This window comes from Henckelia pumila, chromosome 4, assembly GCF_033568475.1.
Source record: "Henckelia pumila isolate YLH828 chromosome 4, ASM3356847v2, whole genome shotgun sequence".
Taxonomy (NCBI): Eukaryota; Viridiplantae; Streptophyta; class Magnoliopsida; order Lamiales; family Gesneriaceae; genus Henckelia; species Henckelia pumila.
In genome coordinates, this window is record NC_133123.1 from 119,770,636 (window position 1) to 119,783,465 (window position 12,830).

The window sequence follows — 12,830 nt, forward strand, 5'->3', positions numbered from 1 at the left end:
GCCATGGATTGTGTTGATTCATGTCCTTCTCCTGCTCTTTTTCTCTTCCTCTTCGTTGGTTACTAGGTCCATGCCATATCTGTGGTGACTTCAAAATTTTTTGTAACCTAATGGAGTCGTGAAATGTAAGTGTGTTGTGAATCATTATTTCTCTTTTATCCATTTATTTGTCCTCTCATGTACAGAATAAATGACAAGATTTTCTACATTAAGACTGTAAAGTGCCTACAAGTCCACAAATTTAATTGATAAATCGTGCAGTAATTTAATTATGATCATATTTCGATTATGTTAGCAATTAATTATTTGAATTTCAAAGTTACAAATACATAAAATTAGAACTATAAATATGAAAATATTATATTAAATAAATTTACAGATTCATTAGGCACCATTAATTTCTTACGCATTCCTTTGCACTTGTGTGTCTTACTTGTCGCAATGAAAGGAATCTCGACAAGCTTTGTCCCATGAATTCTACAAACAAATAAATAAGTATTAAACTAATTAATTAAAATCAGCACATTGCTTGCACAATACATATTTGTTAAAATCCGCACATTGTTTGCACAACAAATAAAGATGATGAGATAAACACACACACACTCACAAACACACACACACTCACAAACACACACACACACACATATACATACATATATATTATTTTTCTTTCAACAATTTTTTTGGACCTGGGAGATGCAACATTAATAATCTCATCATCATTTTCAAGAACGTCCGTGTAGAAGCCTCTAAAATCCACACGCTTAAAATTTGATCTTCAAATATAAGCCTGTTTATAATTTATTTATATATTTATTTAATTACGAATAAATTACGTAAATATTTTATCTTACTCACAATTGTAGACAACACTAGGAATGATCACTTAAATTTTTGTGTGTCTATCTTTTATTGGCTCAAAAAATGCTTTCATAAGTCTCCTTGCAACTCCAAGTAATTTGGAGCGACACCATTGTTCTCAAGTATGTGTCACTAATATACATACCAAACCCATCACACATTTGATGTAATAGAGTCCACGAAAACCCTTCATCCAGCTTATTTCTTTGGCCAACCATGTCTCTTTTCAATAACCTAGATTCGCATAACAATTAAAAGAAATCTTCAAAAAAAAAAATTGTGTGCACATTAAATCAATGCTTCTCTTCTCTTTCCATAATATCATTCCGATCGATCCCAATCATCTACACAAATTAGCATAGTCAAAAAAGTTTTCTAATTACTTTTGTGTGTGTGTGTGTGTGTGTGTGTTTATTCATGATATGATAAACATAAAAATATATACATAATATCTTAATTTGCATAATTTATTTTGTCTAATTTGTCTAATTACTTTTTTTGTGTGTGTGTTACACACACATTGGGCGAAGTTAGTCAACATACATTTTTTCGCCCATTGACGACAATTGAGTAAATAAGAATACTCATTTCCAGGATTTGCAAAAAAATTTGCACAAACAATATATTGATGCTACACGAAATTATGTTACTCTAAAAAAGAGTTTTCGTGTGACCAGTCAATCAGGGTGGACAGTAGCATTGACAAACCAACAGCTTCTTCATGTGTCCAATCCAGTGAAATTAGGGTCTTCACCTGCGTCACAAAACGAGGTTAGAGGCGTCGACGGATGCCCGTCTAAAATCCTCCGACACTCAAGTCAGAGATTTACCCAAAATATGTACTCATAAAAACTAGAGAAATTTTAGAACATAAATTGAGAGAATGAGATAAAGTACTTGAAAGATAAAAATGACCACTTATTTATATATTTTTGAAGATAGGTTATGGGCCTCTTGAATTAGTGGTCTCATCCCCTTGGGCCAAATAACATGGCTATAACGAGCTTGTCACTAATTTAATATGTTCTAATAATTTAAAATTTCCAATTTATATTTTAATTAAATTTATTTAATCTTAAACTAGTTTACATCATATATAAGCCCCCACTCTCGACCAACTTTAATTTATTGAAGATGATCGAGAGTATTAAAAAAACTGCATTTTAAAAGATTGGGCCAATTTTTCTTATTTTAAATTGACCTACTATGGTCACAATCCTAGGTCACACTCTACCCTATATAAGGGCTCCACTATACTCCTTACCTTGAAAAGGGAGCCGCAATGTCAGGTAACAATTCTCTCCCTTTCTTTTATTACTCTATCACACATGCTTCCATTATATACATTTATTTATCGCTTGAACATGTGTTTCTCTGAAAATATTTCCTCTTCTTCATTGTATTTATTTACTCCATGTCTGCGGTTCTGAGACTCTCGAGTTTATCGAGATATTAAGGTCCAGTCACCATGAGTTTAGAAAATTCCGATGACTCCACCTTCATCGCACCGTACTCTATTATACACACTGATCCGAAGGTCAAGGGCGCGAAGGTCCAAAAATGGCAGATTTTCTAGGCAAAATGGTTTTTTTCCTCGCCTGGTTCGCTGCGTGCTACTGGTGTTATGGGCTGGGATATCCTGGGTATGGACCGTATGGTTTTGGTAGGCTTTGTTTAAAAAAGATTACTGGGTGGGACTCGGGTGGCTGGATTTTTAGCCTAAAATTAGTACTTTTCCGTCCAAGCAATTATGATTTTTTTGTCATGCAGGGGTGACTCGGAGTGGGGTTGGGCGTGGTTCTGGGAAGGCCACGGTCCTTTGGGTTGGGTTTGGATAGGGGTTGGTTTGTAGAGGTTCGTCGGTCGGTTGGCGTAAGTGGTGGGTAACTTGACTGCCGATGACGATTATGGCTTTGGGGTGTACTCGCTAGAGAGTGAGGGGTGGCGGCAGTCTGTCGCTGGTGAAGGGTAGGGTTTGGTTGTGGTTATTGGGCTTCTGGGTTGTACAACGGGCTTGGGATTCGACGGGTCGAGCCATGAGTTCAGGTTATAGGTTTTGGGTATTGTGGGTTGGGCATGGGATTGGGTCGGGCATGGGTATGGACTCGGTGGGTTGGCGTCTCTGGGCTTGGGCCTAAGTTACGGGCTGGTTTGGTTGGGCATGATCTTTGGGATTTTGGGCTTGGGACTGGTTTATGGGCTGGCTGGGGTCTCTTGGCCTGGTTATGGGCTGGTTGGGTGGGGTCTTTGGGCTTGGGACTTGCTTTTGGGATGGGGCTGGGTAATGGGTTATGGGCTGGTTTATTGGCTTTGTATTTATTTTAATATGTTTTGTGGAGTGGGCTTGTGTACTCTCCTTGGTTTAAGGGAATTGGGTTTTGGGAATGGGCTACATTTTATTTTCTTGGTGAGAGGTATTGAGAATTGGGCTAAAATATACTTAGTTGTTGTGTAGCGCTTTCTTACTAACCCTCGCGGTGGCATTTCTGCGCTATCTATTGGGATAACATCTCTTAATTATGACTTAAGCTACCTTTTGGGATAATGCTTTCTGTGGTGCATCTCTAGGCTATCCCAAGGGTAGCGCCTTCTAGCCATACTTTTGGAGGTAGCATCCTCTCACTAAACTCATAGAGACGATGCCTTCTGGTCCATTCTTTAGGGTATCTCATCTTTACCCCACCTCTTAGGGTAGCTCCTTCTAGCCAAGATTCTTGGGGTGGTGGTTTTCTTGTTTGGCACAACGTGTTCACCTGAATTGACTGATTTTCCTAGAGAGGCATGTTCGCTTGGGTTGCCTTGTATGAAATTTTTCTATGATTTGATGTGTATCTTTTTGACTTATGAGTAAGATCGTGATGCTTAACGCAAATGGACTTGGGACTTGATCAGACTTCGATAATTTGTCTCGCGGGAAGTCCTGAACCTACCTTTTGGGTGGTGAGGTATCCCGGGACTTAATTTAATGTCGTGATCTCTTATAGAGTCGGTAGTTTAGTTTTCCTGCAGGACCGGTTTGACCACTGATGCATGGATAACTTTTACCGACATCATGAATCTATGACTTTTTAGTTAAGCATCGCAGATGAAATTTAAAATTTTTATGCACGCTGGGGATTTGTTGATAATGCAAACTGGAATTTTCATTGAACTCGTACTAATGGAGGCTACAATGATAGTATGAGAAAAAACTGAAATAAATAAAGCCAAAGAAAAACATTTAGGCAAAACATGAAACAACTAAGGCAAAAGTCGATAATTATCTCTGCAGCCTTGCACTCGGGGGGTTGAAATGTTTATGCACTCATCATGTCATCGCGAGCTGGTCCCCTGTTATCGCTGCAATAACTCCTCCAGTGGTCATGTGTTCTTCCCAAAGATCTACAGTAGTCACATCGTCTCGCTGGTGGTTACTTTTAACCACAAAGTCTTTCAAGTGTCCTTGTTCAATCAAAGTCTCTATTTCAGCTCGCAAGTTATGGAAATATTCAGTCATGTGTCCCTTATCTTTATGGAAATGACAATATTTGTCAGATTTTTTATGATTTGGATTATCTTTCCTTGGGTGCGGGGGTTGAAGCAAGTCTTGTCATTCAGCTACGATCAGTATGTCTGACAAACACATTGTCAATGAAGTGTACTGAAGGTGGGTACTATGAGATGTTTGCTCCTCTCCTTTTCTCTCTACTTCAGGATTCTCATCCTCTCTTCTTATTTTTCCTAGATGGGAGTGATTGACAGATTCCTCAATGCAAATGTATTTTCCTGCTCTTTCCAGCAACTCCTCCAAAGTTCTTGGAGACTTTCCAGCTATTGATTCTTTGAAGTTCCTGTTGTGTAGGTTTTGTTGCATTATCCTAGCTAACAAGTCATGGTTGACATGCGGGACTTCATGAACTGCTAGGGTAAATTGTTGCACGAATTCCCTCAGGGATTCTTCTTCTTCTGGACTATCGATAATAAGTATGTTGCAGTCTTCGAATACTTCCGATTCATGAAAAATTGGTGGAGGAAGCGTATGGTAAGTATCTCAAGACTTCCTATTGTCCCAAAGGGTAGCTTGTTGAACCAAGTGAAAGATTGTTCTGAAAAGGTAGTTTGGAAGATTTTACAATATGCAGTGTCACTGATGTCATAGAGGTCAGCTTTCACGTAGAATCTATCTAGATGATCTTGTGGATCCCCTGTCCCATTAAAATCAGGAAGATTTGGTATTTTGACTCCTGCTGGCAGTACTTCCGCCAAGATAGCAGTGGTGAACGGACTATGACGAGCTGGAAAAATGGCTAAAGAACCCTCAACTCACATGGCGCACTGGGGTTTCTGACAAAGGGGTGGTGCGTGATTGTTCGCCTCATCTTCTTGAAAAACTATCCCCTTTACGTTCACCGGTGGCACTTCGTTAGTTCCGACTACCTATTTTTCCCACGGGACCCCCTACGAGTGAAGCGAATGCACCACTCTACTTGGTGCACCCTTGTTCCTATTGTCCTACTGCTGAGCTGCCAGGTACTGCGCCACAGCTTCGGCTGCAGCCCTGGATGATGCTTCTTCCAATAAAGCATTCAAACCCTCTAGGGTGATCAAGAACCCTTGATTTTGCTGAGGGGATAGAGGTGTTGTTCATGCTCATCTTGGGCATTGCGAGTTGCTTGTGATCGTGTTTGCATTCTCAGTTATGAGGTGGCATTCCCACAAACGGCTCCAAACCGATGCTGCATGAAATTATGTTATCCTAAATAAGAGTCTCCGTGTGAGCAATCAATCAGGGTGGACAGTAGCTTTGAAAGACCAACAGCTTCTCGCGTGTCCAATCCAGTGAAATTAGGGTCGTAACCTGCGTCACGAAACAAGGTTAGAGGCGTAGGGGGATGCCCGAAAAAAATCCTCCGATGCTCAATTCAGCGATCTACCCAAAATATGTACTCACAAAAACTAGAAAGCTTTTAGAGCATAAATTGAGAGAATGAGAGAGAGTACCTTGAAAGAGAGAAATAACCTCTTATTTATAGATTTTTGAAGATAGACTATGGGCCTCCTGAATTAGTGGGCTCATCCCATTGGGCCAAATCACATGGGCTATAACGAGTTTGTCATTAATTTAATAGGGTGATGCTATATGTACACGGAGGGTTACACGTTGGGTTACACGTTACACTTGACATTACATAAATATCCTTGATGTATTTTGAAAAAAAAAATTCAAATAAAGTGAAGGGGTAATTTTGTAATTTTATATGGAGTGTGTAACCCAGCGTGTAATCTTTCATGTACATGTAGCATTTTCCAATTTAAAATGTTGTAATAATTTAAAATGCACAATTTATATCTGAATTAAATTTATTTAATCTTAAACTAGTATACATTATATATAGAAAGTACGGATAATCCATTGGAACATCCTGGAAACAATATAAATTCAATTTCTATCAATTATGATAAGAAATATATATATATATATAAAGTTTCTTTCAAGTGTCCACCTATCATGCCCACCACCATGCTCACCAATGATGTGGCACTATTTTATTGGATGTGATAAATTTTAGTTCCAATAGAATAGTGCCACATCATTGGTGGGCATGGTAGTGGGCATGATAGATGGGCACTTGAAAGAAACTCTATATATATATATATATATATATATACATATATATGTAAAAGGGAAAAAAGGTAATGAAAACTAAATGAATTATCATTTGATTATAACCCGAGTAAATTTAAATGTTCTCTCTCTCTGTGTGTGTGTGTGTGTGTATGACATATAAAAATAATAACTTTTTTACAATAAAAGTTAGTAAATATCTACCTCCATGTCCATGCACTCTTGATGATAAGTGGAATTGCATTGCTCACAGCACATCAGATCCCCTGCACTAGCACAAATCATACAAGCATCATCGTACACATCACCTACAAAATCAAAACAAAATGGATCATTCATTAAACTATTCTCCCATCTATAATCTTTATAATCAATAGCTAAACTTAAACCAGATTCATTCATCTACAGTACTCTCAGTATTAATCATGTTAAATCTATGGCATTCAGATTCTCTGGGCTTTTTTCAAGCTTCAACCAGTCAAGATAGTAACGATGCTTGAGTGCGTGCGACATATATGTTCAGGAAATCAAGAATTGTGGACAACGACGTTGTCACATGTGTGATGACAAAGTTTTAGTCATTAGTACGAGAATTCTTTTGGTGTACAAAAGACTTGTGTACTCAGTTATAGTGAAAAGGTATGAAGCGCTTTGTGTATCGGTATGTTTCCTAGTATTGGGTGTGTCAACAGATTTAGACTGAACATCGACAACCGGGAATTTTGTATCATAAGTTATCGATTCCTGAGTAGAAATGGGAGTTATCACGATGGACTTTGTGACTCATTTGCTAGTATTCTCAAGGAATTATGATACTATCAGGGTTGTGATATATCGACTCACCGAGACAGCGCTTTTTGTTTCGTGTCATCGATATTTCACTTTTGGCAGTAGTGATTGATTACACATTCAGGAAATTGCGAGTTTTCATGGCATACCAGTAAGAATTATCAGGGAATGAGATTCCAGATGTGTTCCCAGATTCTGGGGGAGTTTCGAATATGATTCAAGGAATATTCTCAATGTGAGTACAACCAATCATTCGGAGAATGACGACCAGTCAGAACATAATATCTGTATTTTGAGAATATATTATGAGCTTACACTATGGATTTTGGCCAGCTTGGCAAAATCAGATTTCATTGATTGAATTCGCGTACAACGAATAGTTTTCACAGCGGTAATGGTATGGCACCATTTAAGATGTTGTACGGATAATGATGGTGTACCTCATTGTTTGAGAAGAGACTTGGGAAAATAACAGGTGGAAAAACCAAGAGTTAAGTCAAAAGGGTGTTAATATAGTTCAATTATCAGGAAATATATATTTCTAGAGTTTATTGATCCAATTGGGATGTTGGAAAGTAAATGAGATATAGTACAGATTAGCATTGCCGCTATTTGGGTCTGGTATCCTTGATGTATTCCATGTATCACTATGGTAATGATTTATGATAGATAAGTCTTACATCTTGCAATCATCCAAAGTACAGTGGATACAGATTTGACATGTATGGAGATACCATGTTGTTACTGAATTATAAGAAACATTATTTTGGAATAAGATGTTCCTTTTGTGGTCCAATTTCAGTATTGAGACACTACTGGTGATTATTTGGATTACAGTGAAATCTTGTAAAAATATATAAGAGAATAAGAACATGTTATTCTTATTCAAGTTCATTCGGTACTTAAGATATGATTTCGAGGACGAAATCTCTTAAGTGGGATAGAATGTAGTAGTCCGATTCCATTTTACAAGATTATTTTGCTAATCATGTTTAGATTTAATAAAACATGATTAAGAGATTTTAATATAATCAGACGGACCAAAGAATCAGATCCAGAAGGCCTGAGAATTGATTAATGGGATTATTGGGCCTAAGTAGGAATCGAAACTTCCGAACCATGATCGGAACGTCTTATCAGATCGGAACCAACGAAGACAATTCGAAAGCTATGGAGACAATCGGACCGTCCGATCGGCGATCGGAGCTTCCGATCTGTATCATCCAAGACGTGGCATTGAAGCTTGAAGATGTAGTTGTATGCAGACGATCGGAGCTTCCAATCCGGCCCGATCGGAACGTGTCATGCATGCATCGATCGGAGCTTCCGATCAGGCGATCGGAGCTTCCAATCGTGGTCTATAAATAGGGGGTCCGAGGCTCTCATTTGCTTGTCAATTCCAAAACCTCTCATCTCCCGTATGGATCTATTTTAAGGGCTTCGGGACTCTTTATTTAAGAGTTGAAGTATATAGTAGTATTTTTATAGTTAACGGACACTATTCGTAGTAGTGGCCAAGCAGAGAAGCTTTGAAAAGGTGTCTAGGGGTCGTAGCAAGGTTGTGCCCAAGCTCTGGGGAATTCGACATTAGCGGGCTGACGACGGACGAAAGTATAGCTCTAGCTCCTTATAGAAAATAGGGAGTATGCTATAGTTTAATTAATGCTTTTAGAGCATGTTAAAGGATGTTTGGTTATTATGATTTGTAGTGATGCCTGGTAGGCTTGGAACCTATATGGGAGCTTCTAGGATTTGCCTTGGAAAGATACGATAGTACTGTTCAAGATACCCTGACTGAGTATGCATGTATTATGTGTTGCATGATTTATATGACATGATTTTATCTGCATATATTATGACATGTTATTATGTTTCATGCATGATCATCTTGAGCTTGTATCCTTGTGATATCCTGTAGTAGGTTGTTTTACCACCCTATCTTGTTAGTGAATGGTTGGACATATGGACTTGTGTCAGGTCACCATCAATTGGGTATGTAGGTCACCTCCTCAAGCGACGGCACAACGTGCTACCTACCCAGTGCCCAAGTCTGTTCTTGAAAAGATATTTCTTGACCTCGTGTCTTGATACCCATACACTTGCATACATGCGCATATAATATTGTATACTCATACTCTCGTACTGAGCATTTTATGCTCACGTTTTCGTACTGTTGTTTTTGGACACCCCATTCGACGGGGCAGTTGCAGATAGTTTTTCCTAGAGGTCTGGAGATTGGGTGGTGACCAAGGCAGGATTGCGGGGTCAGCCACTAGATTTTATCATGCTGGTATTAGTTATTTTAGTTTCCGTAGTTTATCTCTGATTATATTTGACTATTGTTTAATTGCATTCCTAAGTTTCTGATTAGTAGGTGATCACAGTGTGTTTCACTAAAATAGCGGATAAATTAAAGTCGTCACATCGGTGATATTGGATCTATAATGGGGCATGGATTGGTGTCTTGTAGGAGTACAAGTCCATCATACTAAATTATTAAAGTTGGATTTTTATAATTAAATAATATTTTATATAGACTAGAATAAAACTCATGAGGTTTTATAATATGTGGTATTGATTTGTGTTACAAGAAAATATTCCTAATACCATATTATACCACTTGCACAAATATAAAGACTTGATATACATGGCATGTGGTTTTCAAAAATCACATTATATTGGGCAATGCAATTTTCGAACACTAATATATTGCATGCAATTTTCAGACACTACAAAAAAAATATTACATGCATATTTTTTGGAAAAAAATATAAAAGATTTTCGAAACCCTAATAGAAAGATGAAATTTTTCGAAAATTACTCTCTTATTTTCTTGAAGAATTCGGCCACCTTAATCAATAAGTCTTGAGACGATTTATTCTTCTTGTCTAATCTCAACGCAAACTTCTTCTATATTATCTAGTGCGATTTAGAAGAGGAACGAGTAATCAAGTTGTGGACTCGATTAGCAGCTTGAATAATGATTTGAAGAAAGGTATTTTTTCAAGTTGATTGTTCGTAGGAAATTACAACAAGATCTATCTCCACAAATCTCAGAATAGTTGGTGTCAAGTTATCAATTCACTAAAGGTATAAATTCGCTAACCCACTATGAATGTCATTTAAACCATACGAGTGACCAAACTTAGTTTGAATGTCAAATAAAATTTTAAAACTTCCGCTGTGTTTTGCGTACAAGAAAACGGTACTCCAACAACGAGTACCTTATTTATCTAAATTTGCCTTAGAAATGCGCAATAAAGTTTTAGCTTGTGATATATATGCATCTCGTTGTCAGTAGTGTTTCAGCACTCCAACTGTATTATAATAAATTAGTAAGCATGTGATATTTTTTTATCACAAAAACACATGTGAGAAAGTTTCATTAATTTATATGTGATATGAGTGAAACCATACGACTAGAGAGACCTACTCTACCTCGAATATACAAGTCATCATTAAACCCCACACCAATTATGTACATATTGTTGGCATTCTTTAGAAAATGAACGCTCGAGACCCCAAGTATATTTTAAGACCATCTATATAATATATTAAGGATCGACCTTGTAGTAACCCGATTTCTGTTTCAAGTAAATTAAGTATCTTAGCATGTTTAGAAAGGTAAATTCTTAATCAAGGCATCAGAATTAGAGTTTTTGGAGTAGAATCGGATTTAGGACATTCGGAAGTGGTCTGGTAGGTTCCAAGGATTAGAATGGTTAGGAAGGTACGAAATTGTGAGCTAGGAAGATCGGTGGTTCCGAAGTGTTCAGAAGAGGCGTTGCAATTCGGAAGCAGAGGGTGAGTTCGGAAGCTCCGAACCCACGACCGAAAGTTTTGAATCCAATATTTAGATCAGAGTATGAGTTTTGATTGGGTTATTTGATGGGTGACCATTCGGAAGCTCCGAACTAGATTTTGGAAGGTCCAAACTGAGTCGGCTGCAGTGAGTTGTCAAATTCAGGACACGTGTTCGATGGACATGGATCGAAAGGGCGATCAAAAGCTCCAAAGAGCGTTCGGAACGTCCGAACTAGCAATCGAAAGGTCGATCTTTGTCTATAAATAGAGGCGATATTTCTCATAGTTAGTGCATGTTTTAGGTGTGGATTTCGAGTCAGTGTCAATTTCTTAGTGTTTCAATAGTCGTTTCAAGGGTCGGGCGTTAGCGAGGTGCTACAGAACTTATAGCGGAGATGCGCTTAGGTCAGGGTCTTCGCCATCAGCGGTTGACGTCGGACGCAGGTACTAGTTTGGAATATTAATAGCTATTGGGAGTAGATATTAGTCTAGTTAAGACTTTTAGATAAGTATTGATGATGATGGTATTACCTTACCTCGTAGGCTTGGATTGTAGACAGTTTTTTGCTAGACCAGTAGTTGAGGTACGTAATTACTGACTGAGATAGTCAGCGAGTATGCATGTTATGCGTTGCATTATTATGTGTTGTATTATTATCTGTCATGAGATGCGTGATATTATTGTTCGTGATTTATAAGCGGCATTAGCATATCACGTTGAGCCTGTATATTCTTTGAGATAGCATGTTGCTTCTAGGGCCGCTCAGCCCTAGGGTTTCTTTGTACGATCGGATACCGTGTGACACCCACTGGACCGGCAGTACATCGTGTGTTGTTTTACCCAGGACGGTGATAGTCCAAGGTCGGGGTTTCAATATGTGTGGCAGCCACTGGATCTTCGGAGCAACATGCGAATACTGGAGGCACCTGTGTTCTGAGCATGATTTTCCAGATATGATCCCAGTGTACCAGAGCATTCATTATTTCATGTTGCATGAATTATATAGACTTGTGTACTCATACTTTACGTTCTGGGCGTTAGCGCTGATGTCCCTTTTTTTATCTCGGGCATCCTATTCGATGTGACAGGTTTGCAAGTGGATAATGATCGAGTTCAGTGATTGATCAGTGACCAGAGTTTGGATAGCAGGGGCCACCAGAGGTTTGCTAGATTAAGTTTTTATTTGGTTTTTATTGTTATTCGATTGTGTTGTAATAATGAGGTTTCAGTGAGTTATCGGTTGTATTCTTCAGGGTTGTTAACATTTGATTTAAGTTTTCCACAGTTTTTTTTATTATTGTTGTTTAAGTTTTAATTGCATGCGTAAGTCTCTGTTAGTCTCTGTTAGTAGGTGATTTCGAAGTGGGTCACTACAGATCCAAACCCGAACACAAACCCAAACCCGAACCCGAACCCAAACACCCAAATCATAAACAATGTGTAGCCAAGTAGTAAGTACAAGCGTCGGCCTCCTGACTCAAATATAATAGAACAGGAAATGTGCCGAAAAGACAAATGTTTTGTCTTCTCACTTTGAATAACAATTAAGAAGATGACTTATCAAGTGGTGAGTATACCCCCGTGGGAAGTTAACATAAGGATTGTATCATTATTATCAGGGACGTAATGAGGATTTTATATCACGGGGCTAATTATAGTTTTTTTAAAAAAAAACTATTTAGTTAAATTTAAATATACTAATCCACAAGAATCAAAAGTGAAATTTTAATATCTCTTTCTATCTCTTTCTATTATATTAAGCATGAG

At 38.0% G+C, this 12,830-nt stretch overlaps 1 long non-coding RNA gene across 1 annotated transcript; it reads left to right on the forward strand.

Annotated features, from left to right (window-relative positions):
* Positions 1-2,092: 2,092 nt before the first annotated feature.
* On the forward strand, positions 2,093-12,457 carry LOC140865959 (uncharacterized). The gene is made up of 3 exons (XR_012144766.1): positions 2,093-2,153; positions 9,463-10,348; positions 12,152-12,457. It is a non-coding gene; the product is annotated as an uncharacterized lncRNA (long non-coding RNA).
* Positions 12,458-12,830: the final 373 nt, after the last annotated feature.